A 22,383-nucleotide genomic window follows, 5' to 3' on the forward strand; every position below is an offset into this window, starting at 1 on the left:
AGCACCTGCATGATTGACCACAGTTATTGAAGCTCTAACCCCCCCAGAGAAAAAGCAGATGTTCACCATAAATCACATTGTTAGCATAAACTATCTAGACAAACTGGAACAGTATGGCCCAGCGCCTCAGGCATGCAAAAACACTCTTATCTGACAGAACATTCCAAGAAGCTGGAAAGCCCATCCTGAAAGCGTGCCTTTCTTGGGAATTTTCAAGATTTAAACAACCCAGGCCTGCTGGGCCAGCTTATTCCTTCACAGAAGGGTTATGGCAGAAGGAAGTCTTCCAGAATCCAGAGATCTGTGAGTGTGCCAGAACTGTAGAAAGGTCCACTCCTTCAAGTGTGCATGGGGCTATTGGCACATTGCAAATCCAAAACATTGAGGACTGAATTGGCAGCTGTTGATTTTCTTAACATTACCCTTAGCAAATTTATTTTTGGAAAAGGGAAGTACTTTTGTATCTGGGATTAAGGCTGAGGTTGGAAAAGGGTATCAGCTGGGATGACCCTCCTCACTACTCTCTCACTAGTCAGAAGTTGCTGTTTTCTCTTGATGTTACCTGGAGAATAAAATTCCCTTTTATAAATAAAGTTTAGAGGAGTAGAAAGAAATGCATTGTTAGCAGTAGCAGGTATACTTTATAGTATTGTGAGATTTTGACCAAAAGAAAACAAGAAAACTTTTGCAGACCTTAGAATGAATGATCCTAGAGACCAGAGACCATGTTTTATTCACTTTTGTAGCTTCAGTATCTGTCATAGTACCGTAACACCTGTTATATAGGAGGTTCTCAGGGTTTAACTTGAATGCTTGAGTGTGCTTGATGATATAGGTGGGAGGAAGGTATGTCATGGAAAATCATGGACTTATGCAAATATCTCTAAATCTATTTCTCTACTTCTGACCTCTTTCCTAATATTTAAACTTGAATTTCCAACTACCTGGTGATCGTCTCTCCACAAATCTAGTCTTTAAAACCCAACATTTCTGGATATATATGTAACTCCGTCTCATTGAGTTGTATACATTATATATGTACAGCTTTTTATATGTAAGTTATATCTCAATAAAGTGGCTTAAAAATTTTTTTAAATGAAACCCAACATTTCTAATGCCAAATTTATCTTCTCTCTTCAAAGTAGCTCTTTTCTCCATAGTCCCTACCTTGGATAAGGACCATCTTCAATACTCCTTTCTCATGCCAGTAGCTCTTACATTCAGGTGGTTATCATATTGGCTCTGCCTTCAGAGTAGCATCTACATTTGTCTCTTCATATTTATCCCCACTGCCGTGTACCACTCAGACTTCATTACTACTCAATGGCATGGTTTTAATAATCTCTGTCTGTCTTCAGTCTCTCCTCCTGTTTATTCTCTGTGCTTGAGAACACGTGATCTTATAAAGTATGGATTCATTTATGTTGTTTCCTGAAAACCTTCCATGACACTCTACTGCCTACAGGGTAGAGTCTAAATTCCATATCCTCATACAGCCACCTCATTTCTGTGTTTTTCACTTTATCTTGCAATTTCTCCAAATTTCTCCCAACCATCCCTGTACTACAATCTCAGCCAATTTGCTGATCTAATATCACAGCTCACCCTCACCCACTCCCAGGCCTTCACTCTTAGTACAACCTTCATCCTGAAACCCTGGCCTCTTTTTCAGACAGGATCCTTTAAAAGCCTCTACAGTTCCTCTTCCTTTAACTGCATATAAAAGTTACATAGATGCATTTTGTAAAAGTGAAATAATATAGAGGAGATTACAAAGCAATTACATTGTTACATTTGGTAGTATTAACTAGTCTGTAATTTCCCCATTTCCAGAAAAGCCTTTCTTTTTTTTTTTAAACCAGATCTGTCTTCTAAATTTTTGAATAATGTAAATGTAACCCTTAAAGAAAGTCATGAGGTAAAAGTCTATTGTGCTTAAAACTCCTTTAAATATTAAAAACAATATTAGTATCAAGAAGTGGGAGATAGATCTAATAAATTATTATAAATCTATGCAGGGATTTAAAAGAATGTGGTAAATTGACATGAAATGGCACAAGAAGTGGATTATAATAAATGCTCAGTAAACATAAAGTAAAGGGTAGATCACAGAATGGTAGGTTAAGAATAATCATATTGTATAAAATAAGCTATTTATGAGTACATGTTTTATCATACAAAACTGCCTAGTTCTGGGAAAGGGAGGAGGTGATCATAAAGACTGACTTTTTGAACTTTTTTTCATATAATATACACTTGTATCTTTTGTGCGTGCTGTTGGTTTGTCATATACTGGTTTGCATTACTACTTTTTTAATAGACCATTTAAAATTATTGCAAAATATTCAAATATAAAATGCCAAGCAGTACAGTAAAAAAAAAAAAAAAAGTCTATTGTGCTTATCCCAACTTCTACCATTTCATCGTTCTTTCCTTTCTGAATGTCCCTGCCTTCTACTGTTGTCATTTTCTTTCTGTTCGCATAGCTTTCTTTAGGCATTATTTATGAGTAGGTCTTCTAGCAACAAATTTCTTAGTTTTCCTTTGTCTAATAATGTCTATTTCCTTTTCATTCCTGAAGGCTACTTTCATTAGATGCAGGATTCCTGATTGACAGTTGTTTTCTTTCAGCACTAAGAATGATTGTGTACTTCTTCTGGCCTCCATAGTTTCAGACGAGAAATTCCTTGCCAATTCAAATTTGTGTTCTTCTACAGATAATATGCCATTTCTCTTGGCCTAAGTCTCCTTATGCCACTGGGTGGACGACCAGGAGATAACAAACGCAGCTGATGCAGGTGTATCGGCCCGCTTGCTGGTTTCCCAGGGGTTGGGTAGTCTTGGCACTGCTGAGGAGCTGCTGCTGTAGGCTGCTCAGAATTCCATGCTGGTTCACTGGTTGTGGAGTGGGCGTTGGGATGGCCCTTGGAGCTTTACTGCTGCTATCTTAGGTGAATTGGACTGCCCACTAAAGCCTGATTTGTGGAGCAGGGGTCACGACAGTTCACTGGAGCTTCTTTGCTGATGCTACAGTCGTGTTGGCCCATCAAGTGCCCTGGTTGTAAAGCAGAGGTTGGGTGGGCCCACTAGGGCTTTGAAGGTGCTGCTCAAGGCAGATTGGCCAACTAGTACCTCAAGTAGAGGAACTAGGGTTGGATCTCCCCACTTGGTCGCTGTTGTGGTTCTTGTTTCCCAGTCCTTTGGCCAGAGAGAACAGACTTTTATTGCTTTTGTGTTTATTTTTTTGTCTACGCCTGATGGTTGTTTCAGGCTGCAGGCCTCTACAGTGCTCAGCCCAGTGTGTATCGGATCTTAGGAATCTCACCACATTGCCATTCTTCAAGTCCTGGGGTTGGTTCTTAGCCAGCCAAGTCTACTGCCTTCTTTCCAGCTCTCAGAGCCCTTGACTCATTATCCACTGAATTATTTCCAGGGTAAATAATTGTATTTAGAGCAGGAGGGAAAACTGAGTCCAGGCTATCTTGTTCCTTCTTGCTCCTTTTTTTAATGGATAATTTATCTTCATAAGTCTTTCTATGAATAAAAATTGAGTTAAGATCTCTTCTGTTCCTTGAATAGTCTTTAAAAATAATATTTGCTATCATTTATTGAACATTTATTTTTTAATAAAAGCTTTATTGAAATATAATTTACATCCAATACAATTCACTAATTTAAAGTGTACAATTCAATGGTTTTTAGTATATTCATCACAATAAATTTTAGAATATTTTCATGACCGCAGTCACTCTCCACTTTCTTCAACCTTTCTCTCTCTCCCTACCCCAGCCCTAGGCAACTACTAATCTGCTTTCTGTCTATATGGATTTTCCTATTCTGGGTATATCATATAATGTGTGGTATTTTGTGACTAGATTTTTTCACTCCACATAATGTTTTCAAAGTTCATCAGTGTTGTAGTATGTATCAGTATTTCAGTCCTTTTATGGCGAAATAACATTTCATTGTGTGTGTATACCACTTTATTTATCCATCCATCTGGTGATGGACATTTGGGTTGTTTCCACTTTTTGGCTATTGTGACTAATGCTGCCATGAAATTTTGTGTACAAGTTTTTGTGTGACATGTTTTCATTTTTCTTGGATATAATGGAATTGCTGAGTCATATGCTAATTTTATGTTTAACATTTTGAAGGACTGCAGGCTGTTTTTCAAAGCGATTGCACCATTTTGCACTCCTACCAGCAATGTATGAGGGTTCCAGTTTCTCTACATTCTTGTCAACACTTGTTATTATCTGTCTTTTTTATTATAGCCTTTTAGTGCATAAGAAGTTATATATCATTGTGGTTTTGACTTGCATTGCCCTAGTTACTCTAGTTACTAAAGTCATTGAGCATCTATTCATGTATTTTTTGGGGATATGTATATGTATCTCTTTGGGCACATGTCTTTTAAGATATTGTGGTCATTTTAAAATTGGGTTCTTTGTCTTTTTTATTATTGTGTTGTAATAGTTCTTTATGTGTTCTACATATGAGTTCCTTCTATTATTTTGAAATATTTCCTCCCATTTGGTGAACTATTATTCCAATTTCTTGATGGTGTCATTTGAACCACAGACAATTTGCACTTTGATGAAGTCTGATTTATCTTTTTTTTTTTTGCTGTGCTTTTGGTGTCATATCTAAGAAACCATTGTCTAATCCAGGGTCACAAAGATTTCTGCCTGTGTTTTCTTCTAATAATTTTATAGGTTTAGCTCTTACAGTTAGGCCTCTGATCCATTTTGAGTTAATTTTTGTACATGGTATGTGGTAGGCATTCAGCTCCATTCTTTGTATGCAGATATCCAGTTGTCAGAGCACCATTTGTTGAATTTCCTGAGTGATCTTTTTCTTTTTTATTATTGTGATAATACATGCATTACATGATATTTATCATTTTAACCATTCATAAGTGCACAATTCAGTAGCATTAAATACATTTGCAATGTTGCATAACCATCACTGCTATCTATACCCAAAATGTTTTCATCATCCCCAACAAAAACTCTGTACCCATTAAACAATGACTCCCTCTACTCCCCTCCCTCCAGCTCCTGGTAACCTCTATTCTACTTTTGTCTTTATGAATTTGTCTATTCAGGGTACCTCATATAAGTGGAATCATGCAATATTTGCCTTTCTATGTCTGGCTTATTTCACTAAGCATAATACCCAAGGTAATTTTTGTGTTTTATTAATGTGGTGTTTCTCTTTCTTCCTGTTGGTTATTTTTCACATACCTGGTGATCCTCATTTGTTCAATTGTGTATTAGGTGATAGATGGTCTGATTATTCTCAGTGTATTAAGTTTTCCCATCCCCCTGTCCCCCAGCGGCAACAGGGAGTGAGGAAGACGTGATTGGGAGTTTTGTCTCTTGAGGATCCAGTGGGGAACAAACAGGACCCTCATTACCCTTGCCAAATGCCAGAATGTGAAGGGCTTTACTTTGAGGAAGCTATTGCCAACACTAAAAGCATTAACTCACCCCAGCCAGTTTGCTCAGTATGTTAAGAGAAAAACCCCATTTTATTGTTTTATTGCTGACTGTGGCTCCTTGTGTGGGGCCTCAGGCCAGCCACTGTGGCCTTTATCAGTTCTGTGTCACGTCCCACTTCTCCCGTCCAGTGCTTCTGCAAACGAAGTACCCTTCTGGGGCCCCTCTATTTGGTGGATCAACTCCCATACCTGTGGCAGCATTATGGTGACACTCTAAGTGGTATAGTTTGGTTATATAGGCTTCCTCTGCTCTGCTTTCTTCATTAATGCACTTCTATTTGCCATCTTTTACACTAGAAATGTGCTGAAATATCTGATTTGATGCCCCTTTTTTCTTTTTCTCTTTATTGTTATGGCTTTAGTCTTTTTTATTTTTAGCATCTATATGGTCATTTCTGTGGGGTCTGGAGAGGAATGAGAATTGAGTGTATGTGCTAACACCACTCTCTAGAACTAGAAGCCCAGGCCTCACTTACCATGCTTGAGTCTTCTCTCATTGTTTCTGTTAAATATCTTGTTCTCCATCCACACTCTGTGCTTCTTCAGATCTTGGTTGATGAACCTAACACTGGGATTTGAGCAGGGTAGATGTTCACTGAACAGTTGTGATAGCTCCAAGTAGATGCAAACCAAGTAAATTAAATGCCAGAATTATTAAAATTGGTAAAGAAACATGTGAAGGAGAATAATTTATACCAAACTGTTATTTAATCTGTTCTTTAGTCTTGTAGATAGGGTAACAATGCCTGTTCTGCTTATCCCTACTTTCCTATGTCACGTTTGATTTGGAAAAGATAAATTATACAAAAGATCATATTATCTAATCATCCTATAAATTACTCCCTGAAAACAAGTCTTATGGGTTTAGAAGGCTGCTTTCCTATAACCCTTTGCATACACCATGTTATAACACTTGTCATGCTATTGTAGTTGTTGGTTTACATGCCTGCCTCTCTGGCAGGGGTACTCAGAGTAGGGAATGTGTCTTATTCTTTTTTGCCTTCTATCAGTCTAGTTTAGTATTTGACAGGGCTAGAGAAAGGAAGTGAGAAAAATAGAAAACCGCTATTGATTGTGCTTCTGATGATTATAGGCATTGTACGAACTGTTTTATATGTATTATGTCTGATTTTAACACTTTTCTGAAATAAATACTATTATACCCACTTTACAGATAGATAATGCAAGTCTCAGAGATTTTTCCAAGGTCCCACAGTTGTCAGGTGGCAGAACCAATATGAAGGTGTTAACTGAAGAAGAAAAGGAGGAAGGGATGTCAAGCATGGAAGCAATGATTTTCATAATAGTATGAAGGAGTTAACAGAGGAAATATTTTGCTTCCTGGACAGCCTGGCTCAATATCACATCACAGAAAAATAGTTTCACCTGTGCCTTAGGAGACTGAGAGACCTGTGGAAATGATCTGAAAAATTAAGTGGAAAGATGTTACATCAGTACAAAATGTATGCTGGGATACATTATATATAACATTTGTAATGTTAAAAGGGTCTAATTGTTACTTTCTTCTTCCCTGTTAGCACTGGGATGAGACCAAGTCCACAAGTCTAACACTTAGTAATTTTATTAGGGAGCTCCTTCTTCCTTATCCAAAGGAAGATACTTTCCAGAGGCTAGCAAGATTCTTTATTTGAGTGTTTACTCCCCTTCTTCTTTCACCCTAACTTGTTCCTGTTAGGGGGTCCATCATTTTCTGTTGCCTAGGTAATTCTGGTGCTGACTACCTGTTGGTTATCTGTGGATGAGACTTAGACTGTTCACACTGCAGAGCCTCTGCCATGTTAATGTGAGATAGGTCACTTGGAGACTGTTTTGAGCCTTTGCTACTCATTCATATTTGGAAGAAACTGTAAGCAGCTTACTATGTCCGTTTCACAGATTCATTGTGTTCTGCATTATGGTTTTCCACTGGGTATAAGTTGACCCTAAAAAGGACATCCTTTTGTAGCAACTGGGGGCTTTTTGGAGTTCTGTAACAAATGGACTTTATTTTGAAATGTGTGTTATACTAATCAACATACAGAAGATTCCTGGTTTAATAGGAAAACAAACTTAATATCTTTTTAAATGTTTGCAGGATTCTATCTGAAACTAACACATTTAACAGGCAATAGAATAAGACTAGCCAGGAATTGGATTTCTTTTCTTCATTTTTAAAGCAATTTGCAAAAAATTGAACTTGTTTCTTCAAATAGATATTGAATGCAACAGAAGTTTTACATAAATAAGCCATTCTAATATCAACGGAAAAGTCACAGGTAAAAACACTCTGATATGAAAATGCTATTTTAGCATTCAAGAATATAAATAGTAGAGATTTCATATAGACATTCTGCCTAGCAAAACAATTAAGAGCACAGCCTCTGGAGGCACATTGCATGGGTTTGAATCCAAGTTTGGGCAAGTTGATTAAACTCTCTGTGCCTTAGTTTCCTCACATGTGAAATCAGAATAATACCTCATAGATTTGTTAAAGATTAAAATGAGTTAATATAAGTAAAGAGCTTAGAGCAGCCCCTAGTTTATAGTTAAGCACTCAATAAATGTTAGCTATTATTATTTGCATTTTGATAGTTTCAGTGCAGACATGGTAGTTAATTTAGGTACCCAGCAATTAATGAAAAGAAAAGTTACAAAGTCGTGTTGTTGTTGTACATGGTTCATGATGGGAATTGAAACTGTCAGAGCAGACAATTTTGGAAAGCTCGGCTTAAGGCTTAGTTCTTTGTAAGGGTACAGGTAATGCAGATGGTGGAGTAAAGGGATGTTCAAGGAAGGGCAGGACAGAAGAATCCAGCAAGAAGGTAAAACAGTGTCATTGGATTGAAAGTGTGAAAAATGTTAACTGTGAGACAGCGGTTCAAGAAAGCTGACTACCTAGTTGGCAGCGGAGAACAGCACAGCATTGGCAGAAACTCAAGTGCTGGTGTTTTGACCTTGCATTGTTCACCCCTCGTGTAATCTGGGGAAGATCTCCTAACATTTATGGACCGTAGTTTTCTAATCTATAAAATTATTTGGCTGGGTTTGATTCATGAATCTCCTTCTAACACTTTTGTTGCTGGCTTCCATGATCTGGGTTACAGGTAACCTTTGAGTGATTTTCGTACATAGTATGCCCAAAAGCCAGATTGTAGGGAGTTAAAGAGTGATTAAATGGTGGGAGACCATCTGTTCAGCAAGTGAGTTTGCTGCAGTCCAAGACAGGTTATAAACCTCTCCTAATTTAGTAGATTTGTTATATAGCACTCCTAGAATATGGATTTATACCTGCTTCCCTTTTTTATATTCTTGTTTCAGATCTGTTCACAGTTTTTAAAGGTTTATTAGCCTTAGGTGATTTAGGGAAATTTTGTATGAAGCTCAGTTTTATTTGTTCATTCTAATGCTCTGAAAGAGTGTAACCAGTCTGAGACATAATTTCTACTTAAAGGATTAAAAAAACTCTACTTCATTAGCTTGACAAAGAAAGAAAGTGCTTGTGTGGGACCAAAAAGCCAAATTTATCTACAAGCATGGGAATGAATTTGAGTGCTGAACAGAAGTTCTTATGATTATCATAATGAAACAGAATAAAATAGTCAAGGCCTCAGAAATGCTTCTGAAAGTCTAGCCTGCCTATGCCACAGTACCCAAAGGTTCTCTTCAGGAATACTGTCTGCAGTCTTTAAGGGAAAGGAAAGTCTCCTATCAACTAGTGTTTATACCAGAGCCAATGAAAATTAAATACTTGGTCAAAAACATCCGGAACTTAGAAAAGTTAAATTTGAAGTAAAAAAAAAAAGAAAAAGAAAGAAAAAATGAGCTTAAACAAATGTAATAGCATCATTTTTTTTTTTTTTTTAATTTTTGGCTGCATTGGGTCTTCGTTGCTGCGTGAGGGCAGCGAGCAGGGGCTACTCTTCATTGCAGTGCATGGACTTCTCATTGCAGTGGCTTCTCTTGGTGCAGAGCACGGGCTCTAAATGCACGGGCTTCAGTAGCTGTGGCTCGCGGGCTTAGTTGCTTCGTGACATGTGGGATCTTCCCGGACCAGGGATCGAACCCGTGTCCCCTGCATTGGCAGGCGGATTCTTAATCACTGTGCCACCAGAGACATGTCATGCTAATTAACCCACTGAACTTGTTAAAATTAAAAGTTCCAATAATAGGCGTGAGATATAATGAAATATTTCATCTACAAGATGAAGACTTCTTATATTCATGGCTGAAATGTAAAAGAGGAAAAATAGACCCAAGCAAGAAAACAAGGTTTATTGTCCAAAATAAAGATGTACAAGGAATATTATGATCTAGTATTGTTTTAATGAATCTACTGCAAGTCTCAATTTGTGCCCCTGTATTCAACACACTGAGCCCACTTATATTCCTGGCACTTTACTCTGAGAACAGAATCCTGTTTATTCGTAAATATAAATAAATTTATGAATTTACCTGGGACATCCCTATTTCCCTTTTTTTTCTTATTTTTGAATCTACGAAAAGTTTTTAAAGGTCTGTTGATCTTTGAAGAGAAACCTATCCTTTATTTCTATTCTAACCCTCTCTTATTTAATGATCCATATTATGAGGCGCTGTCAACCAGAGGACTGGGCTTTGGGAGCCCTACTCCCTGACAGTGAGGAGCAGTGTTCTCTCACAAGGTCCTTAGAGAGTTCCAGGTGTGTTTGCCAGTGTACGAATAAAATATGAGTATTTTTGGTCAGCTACTTGAAGCAATATTTTACGTTTATGGCATAATCATCATGATAGAGCAGATCATGTGTGTTGAAGCACCCTTGAGAGAATTCAGTTTCACATTTATCATTTTCAGTGATACCCAAGCTTTAAATCTGAGAAGTAGACTAGCACATTTAATATGCCAATTAAAATGGATTGATCTACTTTGACAGTCTTTGGAGAAAAGGTCAATATGAAAGGAATGCTTTTTAGTCATAAAGGCTTATTTTCTAAGCTGCAAAGGTTCTAAATTTAGGATGAAAGTCAGTACGTATTTACTAAATCATGTACATATTTATACAGATCTGAGCTAAAAGCATATACACTTGTTGGTCTCTCAATTTTCAAATTAATGAAGAAAAGGGGGTTTCATACTTTGTTTTCTGAAAATACAGTTGCATAAAATTTTGTACAAATTATTTTCCTGAAGATTAAAGAATATGAGATATATATGTAATTTTTATTTTTAAGAAGGTGATATAGTATAGTGGCTTTGCATCATACAGGCCTAGCTTATATAAAACCCATTTCTTCTACTTACTAACTCAGTGACCTTGGACAGTTTAATTAATCTCTCTATGCCTCACTTTCTTCATCTATTCTTTTTTTTTTTTTTTTTTTTTTGCGGTACGCGGGCGACGCGCAGGCTCAGCGGCCATGGCTCACGGGCCCAGCCGCTCCGCGGCACGTGGGATCCTCCCGGACCGGGGCACGAACCCGCATCCCCTGCATAGGCAGGCGGACTCTCAACCACTGCGCCACCAGGGAAGCCCCTCTTCATCTATTAAATAGGGATAATACTTCATAACTCATGGTGGTTGTATGTAATTAAGTGGTAATATTGTATGTAAAGCTCTTAACAAAATGTCTGACATTATAAGACCTAAATAAATATTATTGCTATTTTTATTTTATTCCAGATAACTTATTTTGTAAATAATATTACTTTCTCATTAATGAGAATGAGAAAAATCCTAAACAGTCTGGAGAAAAACATTATATTTTCAACATTTTGGCTATTACTATGCATAGGCTTTCTTATTACGCATAGTCTTACTGGATATTCAGTTTTGCACTCGCTAACACTTATTTATACTGTCATAGTTATTTTTCATATTATTTCTATAAAATGTTGTTTTAAATGTCTATATGATGTTTCTTTATTTGGCTATATCAAGTTTCTTGTATCATATAATGTAATATATGGCTATATCGAGTTTCCTGTACCATATAATGTAATACCCTTTAATGTAATAATTTCTATTCTAGAAGTTTATCCTAATAAGAGCCAATTAAGATTTAATGTATACTGCATTATAGTGTTCTTAAGACTGCTGTTGTGGCTAAATGGCTTTTCGTTAAAAGGTCTCTACTTACTTATCTGTTCCTAAATGAAATATTTTATATTCCATAGTGTTCATTAGCCAAAGAAAATAAGGCAAGAGATAAGATAAAACAATTTTTCACACTTACATAAAAATGAAACTCACTTTCTAGAAACTTTCCTTCCCTAAGACACACTTGATCCAAATGTATTGTTATAGACCTTAGCCTAGATTTGGGAATGTTTTATTTTTTAATCAAATGTGTCTATATAAACCATAAAACTACCCATAGCTCTGTAGAGAGGAGTTGATTCCTTCTTGTTTCACTGATAAAGTTCAAAATTATTTGCCATGCCATTATGTTTATTACCTGTACCTCACATACATGGTAGAATATTAAAAGTATATTAAGAGACTATTAAGATTATCAAGAGCATCTTGTTTAATTCCCTCATTTTATAGAGCAGGAAACAGATTCAAAGAGAAGTGACATGTCCGAGGTCACACAGGTACATATCCAATGCTGGAACCCAGGTGTTCTGAAGTGTGGCCTGGTGAGCCATATACACCATGGTGAAAATGCACATTTACTGCATGGTATTAAAGAAAATACTATTCACTGACACTTATTAAAAATGATAAGGCAGACTATTCAGGACCATCACAATAGGTATACGGACCACTGCAGTGGGATTTTACAGTGGGGAAGAGAGATTGGACTCAACTCCAAATATAGCATGGGCAAGAGGGAATTTATAGCCAAGGAGCAGGGTGATGGTCAGTGGATGAAAAATTACTAAGAGGAAATATCACAGGTAAGGGGGATTCTGGCTAAACCAACCAACAGGATTCTTTGCTTAAGACTGGCCAGGGTGATCAGATATCACTTGGGGGTTGGTAGAGGATGAGGAATCTGAACAGATACAGAGGCTGAACAAATAGATATTGATGGTGAGGGTTCTGGTTAAACTGACTAAGCAGGATTCTTGCTAAAACTGAATTTTACAAGGAAGCACACAGATGAGCCTACAAGGAGGTTCAGGAGCCTGACTAAAGTTTGCTTAAGTGAAGAATCATTGGCAGTGGGGCTTATAATACTAATGTCATTTTCCTGTGTCCTCATTGTCCCTTAATTATGACTAAGGTAGATAGTCTTAAGCAGCATATCTTTCATTATTGCAGCTTCCACACAGCAACTAGCATAGTGCTTCTATAGCTAGGCCAACAAATAATCAATTTATCAACCAGTCACTTACCAGTAGGAATGTGAAACCACTATTTAGTTTCTGTCATTCCTTTGTTTTCTCCTACATTGGAATGTTTTTCATTTATTTTTTTTTTTTTTAGCACTCGAGAGTTTGACCTTATTAATAATCATTATATATTAAAATACTTGTATAAACTTTTATAATGTCTATTGATTAAACATTATAGTTGGGCTGTTTTGCAGAAGATAAGTTAAGATTTGAATTTTGAAGAATTGGAAAGAATGTAAAGGAAGGATTAGCCTCATTAAGTAAGGAGCCATTTGAATATATTTTTAGATTATATTCAATTTAGAAAAAACTAAATTTTGAGTATTTGACCTGTTAAATTTCTCTTATCTCTTTGTATGTCTTTAAGACTGTCCCTGTACACATGCAAGCCACTGTTTTAATTTTGACAAGTGGGTTTTTTTTTTTAATTTGGAAGATATCAATAGTTGCACTTTAAAAATTAGCCCTGTATTGATAGTTTTGATTTGACATAGATACAACTTAACTGTCTGTTGCATTTTCTCAGATTACATTATCCTGTTGTATCCCATACTTCTTAAGAATGTTAAATTAGAAATGTCAGAATATAATGCCTAAGAAATATATCTTTTGAAAATCACTTTCAGTGGCTTAGAAGGCCATATTCGTATAATGCATACAATTTTATATAATTTCATAAATTTTATGAATTTTCATGAGAAAATCTTCATATTTTATTCTTAATTATTTTTGTGAGCACCTTATTATTTCCTCAGTCTTATTTAAAATGTCTTCCGTTGTGGGAGTGTGTGGTTTGGAGAGCAAAAGGGACACTGTGGCATGGTCAGATAACTGAACACAGATTATGACTCTTCTATCATTAATCAGAGACTGAAGAAACTAATAAAGTTAGCCCAAGAATACGAGTTAAAGGTGGGAGTGAAGAATAAATAATCGTATGTAGCAGAGCATGAGCCCTTCCTTGCACTGGGTCAAAATTGTTGAAAGTGGGAGACAGAGTTTTAAGTTCTCAGAAGTGTCTGTAAAAATAAAGGTTAAAACTACGCTAATGGAGGTTAGGGGATTAAGAGGTACAAACTACTATGTATAAAATAAATAAGCTATAAGGATATATTGTACAGCACAGGGAATATAGCCAATATTTTATAATAATTTTAAATGCAGTATAATCTATTAAAATTTTGAATCACTGTGTTATAAACCTGAAACTAATATAATATTGTAAATCAGCTATACTTGAATAAGAAAAAACTAGACTAATGTATTCTAGTGCATGCTGAGATACCTCTAATAATGAATGGATCTTTTCTTTTGAATCCCAGGCATTAACTCACCCAACTTTTTTCCCTCCACCTTTATCCTGTTCTGTTTTGATATCCATTCTTTCTTCTATATGTCAACCTCTTTCCTTCTACATACTTCTCCTCAGTCTGTAGAGATGTTTAATTGTCCCTGACCTTAAAAAAAAAAAAAGAAAAAAATTCCTCAAGTGTGCCCCTCTGTCAACGTTCCCTTCTTTCCTTCCCTTTCAAACATCTTAGAAAAATACTTGCACCATCTCCATTTCTTCAGCTTCCAGCCACTCTTTACTCTATGCAGTCTGACTGCTTATACCACCGACCTACTAAAACACCTGCAAAAGGTTACTCCTGACCTCCTAATTGATAAATCCATTGATCTTTTTTCAGATTTTAGTCTGTTTGTCCTCAAAGATATTCAGCACTATTGAATACTCCTTTCTCCTTTAAACTTTGTAAAAGCATAGAAGTAATCTTTGATTCCTCCATACCTATGTCACTGCTTCTCCCCTTCCCAATCCAGTCATGTCAATTCTGTTTCCTAAATATTCCTGAGATCTTTTCACTTGCTCCTTCTTCATTCCAACCACTATCATCTCTCAACTGCAGCGCTCAGTGAATCTCCTTGTTTCCTCTCTGCCTTCTGCAAACCATGTCTATATAGCAGCCATTACAAGTTAATATATATAAAATGCTTGGGCAGAACCTGGCCTATAGTAGGTACTATATATGTATTTATTACTATTGTTCTAAAAATGTAAATTACATTGAGTCTTTCCTTGTTTGAAACCCTTTTAAAAAGGGTTTCATTCCACTTAGATGAAAGCCAAATGCCTTGTTACCTTAGAAGGCCCTTTTGGGCCATAACTCCACCCTCACCTCTTATTCTTTTGCTTGCCTGTTATACTGCACATACACTGGTCTCCTCTTAGTTCCTCAAACCCTTCAAGTCTTTTCTTCTCAGGGCCTTTGCTATTCCTTCTGCCTGAGTGTTTATTACCAGATCTTGTTCCTTCTTGATACTGAATTCAGTCTCAGATTTAATGACACCCCCCAGGAGAATTATTTTCTGACTATTAATCTAAAGTAGCCCTATCTCCAGTTACTCTATTATATCATCCTTTACGTTTATCCTTTTTATTCTTACAGCTCATATACCTTTTTCTATAAAGTCCTCCTCAATTCTCTGAGACTAAATTAGATGCTCCCTCCCTTGCCCTCAAAGCACCCACCGGTTAATAGCATTGTATTTACTATCCTACTGAACTCCATACATAGTTTGTCTTCTCTGTTCTATGGTAAGTTCCTGAAGAATAGGAATAACATTTCACCTATCTTTCTGCCATCCTCGGTGCCTACCATGATGTTTGGATGAATGAACAGGTGAACAAACCCTGAGCATTTCTAGTACACAGATTTGTTGAATTGTGATCTCATCAATATGGAAGACATTTAGGTTTACTCTGCTAAGAGCGATGGTAAGCGTGTGTCCTCCGCAGTCAGGTCCCCAGTGAGAATCTACACTAGAAACAGTTTGGCCTCAACCAGTGAACATGGCTGTATATAGTTAAAAGCTCGTGGGATTCTAGAGCTTGCTGGGTTCCTCTGTAACTGTTCGGTCTCTAAGCCAGCAGCTATAAATCTTACCACAGGTTCTCCCTTGTACTGTTTAATTAGCCCAGTCTTTTTGTTCTTGAGAAGAGCATCTCGTGCTGAAAGAGAAAGTAGAACAGGTTTTTATACTTTTCCCCCTTCAAAGCCTCTCTTCTTAGGTGGCTTTCACATTGTAATAACTGTACATGTGGCCTGTCCATTCATTTCCACTCATACATGGAGTCGTGCACTTGGCAATTCTCTAGTGTACTGAAAAGTTTACTGTCTAGCTGGTAAGATGAGGCAGTCTGATTTGGTAGAGAGAACACTGGACCAAGTTAGTCCAGAGACCTGGATTCTATTTCTGGGTCTGCCACTAACTTGCTCAGGACCTGGACCATTTCCCTTGCCTGTACCTCAGTCTCCTCATCCATCAAGTGGGTTACTGATTTTTATCAAGGAAACACATTTTTCAGACAAAATCTTAGGCAGAATTTCAGCATAAAAAATAGTTTACAAGTTGTGCTGCTCTGGCTGAAGTGGAGTCCTCTCATGGACTCCGTCATACCTTTTTTTATTACCTACTCCCAGATGACAAAAATGGCCCCTTCTACATCTGGCATTTCAACTCAGACACCAGAGAAATGATCTAGTCAGTGCAGGCATCCAAAGGAGAAAAACCAAAAACAAGTTGTCTTGCTATAACTTGCTTCCTTTTCCCCCATGATTCTAAATAGCTGGTTTCCATTTGTCTACCACTGGAGACCTTTCATTGGTGGTAACCCAACACCTGAGGTCCTTTGAAATGACATGGAAACCCTGAGAGGGAAATGGCTAGATTTTTGGAACCTATACTCCCCTTCTTCTGCCTCTACCTCTCCTATCTCACCCTCATTTTACCAGTCTTTCTCTATGTTGACTACTCTGTTGTGTTTTTATAAGTTTCTCATCATTTGTTCTTCCTGCTGGTTATGATTAAATCTGTGTGAACACCATGAGTCAGGGTTTCTCCACCTGGGCCCATATAGTCATTTTAGCATCGTTTCCAGGAAATAAACAATACCTTTAGCACAGTCATTTCTTTAAGATAAATATATAGAAACATCCAGTTACATCATGTGCTTAGACAGGAGTAAAAACAGTTTAACAAATCAATTTGTTGTGACAAAAGGATGATTAGTAGTCTCTTCCAAGATAATTGCAGTCATTGAAAGGACTGCTCTCAAAAACCATTGCCCTAGTTATTCATTCAGGCATTTGAAACTGTGTGTCTGAGGTCTGGGAATACTTTTTAAAATTCATTTGTTTTCCTCTTAAATAGAAAGGTTGTATAATCACTAATGCAATGTATAAATACAGGGATCCTAAAGGGCCATTTTCTCCCTGGCCTTCTCTACTCTTAAGCCAAGTTTAGCTTTTTAACCATGCTGTTGTTGGTATTTCCACTTACCTTTCCTCTGCATCCCTATTCATTTTCTCCAAGTAGCTGCTTTGGCTTGGTTGGAAATGTCAGAATAAGATGCCAGTGTGTTCCAGTCAGGATGTGCCTGTGTTCAAACTGCTGTAGCCTGTTACTTGGCTCTTGCAGGAAAAATACTGTGGATATGGTGTCTCCAGTTGGCATTGAGATGTATAAAGCATCTGCCTGGTTTCTTCAGCTAATGAGGTTTCGCTGAAAAAAGAGTGTAATGAAAAAATGCTGGGTGTTGGCAGGACCTGCTGATGAAGGCTGATGAGCATAAATGAGTTTCTATAAGGCCCCAGAAGCAGAGGCAGAGAATGTTTCAATGCACTGCCCTTGAGGCAAGACCAGCCTTGGGTGGGGTGTGACCCGTATTTATTGGCTTCTTTTTTTCTTTCCTTCTCTCCCTCCTCCTGTGTCCTTCTTTCAGTAAAAGACCTACTCAAGCCAGCCACAGTAGATTACTTTATGCAGCATAGGGCATATTAAAAATAAAGCTACTTAGACCAGAGCTTAATACAATGTTGCAAAAATAAGAATTATGAGTTTTACATACTGTATTCATTATTCATTAGAAGAGGTAATTTTTAAATTTAATTGCCAAGAATTTAAGAAATATATTCTATCAAAAAGGAGATAAGAAGGGCTTCCCTGGTGGCGCAGTGGTTGAGAGTCCACCTGCCGATGCAGGGGATATGTGTTCATGCCCCAGTCCGGGAAGATCCCACATGCCGCGGAGCGGCTGGGCCCGTGAGCCACGGCCGCTGAGCCTGCGCGTCCGGAGCCTGTGCTCCGCAACGGGAGAGGCCACAACAGTGAGAGGCCCGCGTACCACAAAATAAAAAAGGAGATAAGAAAATAGATGTTTTGTAGACACCACTTGGAGTTGAGTTTTCTTTAGACCTGATGTCAAGTGAATGAAGAGTGACTGTTGGTAGAACACAAAGGCTTTTGCTCACCACTCGGCTCCCTGTGACTGTAACACATTTCTACAACTGTGTGTTGGTTAATTTTATGTGTCAACCTGGCTGGGACATGGAGTGCCCAAATATGTGGTCAAACATTATTCTGGATGAGGGTTAAGATGTTTCTGGATGAGATTAACATTCAGATCAGTAGAGTGAGCAGGTCAGATTGCCCTCCCTAATGTGGGTGGGCCTCATCCCAGGAGGCCTGAGAGAACAAAGAGGCTGACCCTCCCCCGAGTAAGAGATGATTGTCCCTGCCTGATGGCCTTCAAACTGGGATATTGGCTTTTTTCCTGCCTTTGGACTAGAGCTGGGTCTTGAGCCTCCTGGCCTTTGGACTAGAACTACACCATCAGCTCTCCTGGGTCTCCAGCTTGCCTACTCACCCTGCAGATTGTGGGACTTGCCAGACTTTGTAATTACCTGAGTCAGTTCTTTATAGTAAATCTCTTTCTTCTCTTTATACATTCATAAACACACGTGTGCGCATGCGTACGTGGACACACACACGCACGCACACACACGCACCCTGTTGGCTCTGTTTCTCTGGAGAACCTGAACTAATACAAACCACAGCAGCAAGCAGCACATAATTCATGCAATATATACCATGACAGGCACCATATTGACTTTAGACTTAGACATATCTGCAGTCAGGTTTAAGTTCTGCCACCGACCTTTGACAAATTATTTCACCACTCTTCACTTCAGTTTCCTGATCTTTAAAAGTAGGAGTTTTTGTGACAGTACATATGGCAGACTCTTGAGATACATTAATTCCTTGATATTCTAAACTGGACGACAAAACCAATGTAATCAATAAAATAATACTATAAATCTTATTACTAGGCTGTCATGTTATCTCCATGAATAAGTTATAAATGAACAGAATCTATACATCTTTCTGTGTGCCATTCTCCTAGAAAAGACTCACATGCTTCCCACTGTCCCCTCCCAAAATCCCATCTTACTAATCTTTTCTAGTAACAGTCTTCTAGTGCCCCCACATAAGCCAGCGGTAGTAATGCCTCTGAGTGTTTTTGGTTGAGTGGTTGTTCTGCTCTTAGAAGCAGAATTAAAACGTGATGTTTAATGGTTCCACGATTTAACTATAACCATGTTCAGAGATTTCAGTTGCAAAAGGTTGACTAGCCTTAAATGCTAAAAGATGTGAAAAGATGACATTAATAAGTATGGGACAGGGGCTTCCCTGGTGGCGCAGTGGTTGCGCGTCCGCCTGCTGATGCAGGGAAACCGGGTTCGCGCCCCGGTCTGGGAGGATCCCACATGCCGCGGAGCGGCTGGGCCCGTGAGCCATGGCCGCTGAGCCTGCGCGTCCGGAGCCTGTGCTCCCCAACGGGAGAGGCCACAACAGAGGGAGGCCCACATACCACAAAAAAAAAAAAAAAAAAAAAAAAAGTATGGGACATATACAAAATAAGGGTATACTAAGCAGTTAAAACAAAATATGAGGGTATGTTCTGTGTACTAATATATGATATATGATTAAGTGGGAAAAAGTGCTGATAGTATGCTACCGTTTGTCTAAAATATGAGAAAGTAAGATTATAGATTCTTGTTTGCTTTTATAGGCAAAAGGAAACTCTGGAAAGGGGCATAAGTTATCATAGTAATTGCCTGGTTGGTAGGTGGTGGGGTGAATGCATGGGCCACAGGTAGGAGAGAAACTTCACTGAAAACTTTTTCATAATTTAAAATTTTTTGAACCATATGAATTAATTGTCTATTAAAATTGAATTGAAAAAAGAACAAGGGGAAGGAAAACCATTAGGGTACATTCACATTTAAATTTCTCTGTATACCCTTTGAAAGTTGTATTATACTGTTTTATTTATAGCTCCCAGCTGAAAATCTCCTAGCCTTGTTACTTTGACCTGATTTGGGTAATTTGAAAACTAAAATCTAGGCAGATGTACATGCAGTGTTTTAATTACCATAGTTTAAAATTTTGAGCAAGATGGGTTGCAATATTAATACAGGTAGTGCCCAGCTCACCAGCAAGTTATACTATAAAAGTTTCTCTTCCACTGTTCACTTAAAAATGATTAAGATAGTAAATTTTATGTTATGTGGTTTTTTATCTCAATTTAAAAAACTGTTAAAAAACCCAATCTGACTTTATTCATTTACAGAAATGAAAGTTTTAAATCAGAATATTTTCAACTACAGGTTGTTGGTCCTGAATCATGTAGTTAAAATGATTCGTACAATCCTTAATAGCTTATAAAAATATGTAGGCATTTAGTTATGATTCTTTCCCCTTGTTAAAAATATCTTGTTTATATTTGCAAATATTTGTCCTTTTTGCTCAAGGGAAGATTTGTATATTGCTAATAAAAATGTAACAATACTTAAAAAAAATATTTTTTTTCCAGACCACCAAATGAGTGCCAACTGCCTTCTTTTGGTATAATGTGCTGTGTACATGCTAAGTGAGAAAAGAGCATGAGGCATCCGTCAAGGGTGCACTCTGTAATTATACAGACCACTCGTAAGCATGAAAAAAGCCCTGGCAGAGAGATGGCAAGTGACTCATGCAGACAGCACCTGCTCTTGCTGATAGAGACAGAGACGTCTTGGCATCCTGATGTTTGGGGGACGTTATGGAGGAGACTAGGTTGAAAGAGTGGGCCAGGAACTGGATAAGCAGAAAACAGAAGGAACAGTCCAAGTGTAGGACAGAGGACAGAAACTTGAGATGGACATGATGAACTGCTTTTTATTTTTTTAGTGGAGTGTTCTAAGACAAACAGGGAACTGCAGGTAGAAGTGAAGTTGTAAAGGTCCTCAGGAAGTTGGGGCTTTATTTGGGAAACACTGGTTTTGGAATATAAAAGTGATGTCCTAAACATGACAGAAATATGCCTGTTACTCATCTGCCCACCCTTCCTTCATTCATTCAACAAATATTTTTTCACCACCTCCTTTGTGAAAATCACTGATACAAGAAAATTTCCCTAACCATAAAGCACAGAAGATGGGCAAAGGCAAGTGTGAAGCAGGAAGTCCAGAAAGTCTGTAACAGTGATCCAGGATTGTAGTCATGTTACTGGATTGATAAAAGGGCTAATGTTTTTTAAACACTTAAGAGTATTTGCCAAATATTTTATCATTATTGTAAATGGAGTATAACTGTTAAAAATTGTGAAACACTGTATTGTACACCTGTAATTTATATAATATTATACATCAACTATACTTCAATTTTTAAAAAGCATGTATATTACATTGAAAAAAAAAGAGTATATGCCAGACACTGTTAAATGCTTATATATGTTATGTATTATCCTCATAACCCTATAAAGTAGACACTTTTATTATCCCAATTTACCAATGAAGAAACTGAGGCTTAGAGAGGTCAATTAATATAGTCACACAACAAAGAATAGTATAAATATCATTTGTTTAGCAGATCAAAGTTTGTAAGTATTTTTATAGGCCCTCTTTTGTTTGATCCTCTGCCTATGTGTTAGGCCTCCTAAATAGCATTATTCTCATTTTATAGATAAGCACAGAAGAACATAGAGAAACTTGCCTAGGCAGTCATTCATCAGACAGTAAGCACGTACTGTGTGCCAGGCATTCTTCTAGGCAATAGACAAGATAGATCAAGGTGCTTGTCCTCAAGGAATTGTTTTCTGGTGGGGATGAATAACAGTGAATATATAAGTAAATAATACCAACTAATTTCTGGAGATGACAAGTACTGTGAAGTAGACAAAATAAGGTAAAGTAATAGAGGGGGGCTGGCCACGGTAGAAAATGAAGGCCTGTCTAAGGAAGTGATGATGGTTGAGACCTGTATAACAAGAGGGCCTCATGCAACAATCTGAAGGGAAAACATTCCAAGCAAGAGTGCAGTAAGTACAGAGGCCCTGAGATAGGAACACAGTTGTCATTTTCAGTGGAGAGAACCCAGTGTGGCTGAAACATGGTGAAGGAGAGGAGGGAGAATGAGAAAGAAGAGATAGGCTGGAGCTTGTTTATGTAGGGACTTGTAGGCTGTGGTAAACAGTTTGGTTCTTATTCTGTGGACAATAGGAAGACAGTGGAGAGTTTTAAACAGGGTGTCTGTGTGTATGCATGTTGGGGGGTGGGGTGACATGGTCTGATTTACACTTTTTAAAAAAACCATCCTTGTTGCTGTTTGCAGGATAGACTGTGTGAATGGTGGCGTAAGACTGAGGTAGGTAGAACAGTTAGTTGACCAAGTGAAA

The 22,383-nt window shown here is 37.7% G+C and overlaps 1 protein-coding gene across 1 annotated transcript in view; it reads left to right on the forward strand.

The window, feature by feature from the left end:
- PHKB (phosphorylase kinase regulatory subunit beta) overlaps positions 1 to 22,383 on the forward strand; it is a 205,263-nt gene that overhangs the window by 126,923 nt on the left and 55,957 nt on the right. The window lies entirely within an intron of this gene.

Source organism: Physeter macrocephalus, chromosome 17 (assembly GCF_002837175.3).
Source record: "Physeter macrocephalus isolate SW-GA chromosome 17, ASM283717v5, whole genome shotgun sequence".
In the NCBI taxonomy this organism is placed as follows: Eukaryota; Metazoa; Chordata; class Mammalia; order Artiodactyla; family Physeteridae; genus Physeter; species Physeter macrocephalus.